The sequence below is a fragment of the Macrobrachium nipponense genome, chromosome 18, assembly GCF_015104395.2.
Source record: "Macrobrachium nipponense isolate FS-2020 chromosome 18, ASM1510439v2, whole genome shotgun sequence".
Taxonomy (NCBI): Eukaryota; Metazoa; Arthropoda; class Malacostraca; order Decapoda; family Palaemonidae; genus Macrobrachium; species Macrobrachium nipponense.
In genome coordinates, this window is record NC_087211.1 from 58,271,647 (window position 1) to 58,273,718 (window position 2,072).

Genomic DNA, 2,072 nt, shown 5'->3' on the forward strand with positions numbered 1-2,072 from the left:
GGCACTCAGAAGGTTCTCATTCCCACCATTGGTGTGGCTACGTGCAGCCCGTCGAAGGGCCCCTCTTCTTGGTGTTGTTGAATATCTTGCACCCAACATCTTGAAGGCTTCCCAGGTCCTTATATCACTGCAGGTTGGGTATACTCAAACACGAGCAATATGCAATAGCTGTATTTTCACACAGTTCAATACATGATGAGCAGCAGTGCACGTGACAATGTTGAGGCTACGCTTACTCCAGCGAGACTGCCCCAGACTCAATTTCTCCCGCCTTAAACACATTTTGGCGGGAATACAAGTAACTTTCATATGCATTATATGGAAACATCCTACAGTAAGTTTGGCCACTACTGCAATAAGGTACAAAATTTTACTAAACTATGACATGGATGTTAACAGGCAGAACCTATTTACAGATAAAAATAGAATTCCAGCATTGTTTTTAAAAGACGAACTGATCAACATACAATCTGTAGACCCCAACAAAATAGAATAAGTGATATAAAACTAATTTGAAATAAAAAAAAAATATAATAATTTCATACTTGCCAATACCGGTAAACACCAGATCTCTTTCAATATGGCAGCTACTCTAGGCCAGATTTCTCTAATATAATTCATAGACGTTTTAGCTTATAAACGACAATTTAGGTGCCATATCAGTCTGTAGGTAGCTATGTGAATTTCAGAGTTTGTTTCTATCATTTCACAGTTCACAAACCAATCTCTCTTACACTCTCATTAACAATGTTAGATGAGAATGGGATACTTGAAAGAAGAATTGAAATGTAAATAATTGGATGGTTGGCTAGGAATGTGTCTGCTCTTAAGTAATGGGACACACAAGAATTGTATGGGCAATAAAGTTCGCTGAAATAACTCAGTTATAGATGCAATGTTAAAAAAACAGGATGGCTTCAGAAAGTTTTCTATAAAACTGAGAAACTGTTTCTGAAATATGAGCTTCCCTCCTTGGGGAAAAAAGTAATACACTGTAGGAGGAAAGAATTAAATTCCAGCTGAAGGTGTCACAGAATGATGAGCGTTAACTGACAGAAAATTGGCCGAGCTATCAAAAGAGTTTGGATTACCTGTCACACAGAAAAGGGATATTATAACTGTAATGATCAAGAGATACATTTTTATCCTCCAAAGAGAAGATAAAAGTTCTCACTTTTCATGCGAAAATTTAACTTGACACTGACTGTGCAAAATCCATTTAATAGGAGAAATTCCACAAGGTATCTTTCGCTATCAAAATGAACAAGAGGCTAGAAATGCATTATACAGTCTCAAAAGGTAACACATAATTACAATCCATAAGACTGAAAATAAACCGGTAAATTCAAAATTCATCATTCTTATTTCCTGTTAAACAATTTATGGTCTTTTCCGACATTGTAATTTTTTTCACTTGTAGGCACCCAGACTGTGCAAGTTGATGCAATGCAAAGGCATTGTTCTTTTAGCCTTCAGATGAAATTTCTTCCTCTGTCTAGTTCCTTTCCCAGCTACAAACAGCAATAGTGTGACCTCATTTGTAAACACATAGCTACCTAACGAGCGCAGCTGATATTTATTTGAAAATTGATATTTATTCTGCCTGTTAATTCTATTAAAAATAAAAATAAATTTTAAAACCCTAAAATAACAACGGTGTATTTACATAATATTTTTGTAATGAATAGTACAAAATAGCAGGACGCCTTTTCTCAAAAATAAAACAAAACAATTTACACAGAAACTGAAGTTGAGCCAACTTTAAAATTTAGTGCTATCCCTGTATTAGTTATGAAAGTATGTTGATGCCACTTAATAAACTTGATAAACAAACCTGAGTCACAGAATATATCCATCACAGATACACTTACTTTAGAAGATATTTTAACAAAGTAAGCAAACCTGCAACAGATTATATAAAATAAAACTTAATAAATCTTGGATATATAACCATCTATGGGTATTCCACCAACTGTTTCTAATCTTGAAAAAGCAAACTATGCATTATTTAACATAAAAATTATTATTGTAGTATGTTTCATTGAAACATACTTTAGTTTTCATGCGTTTTG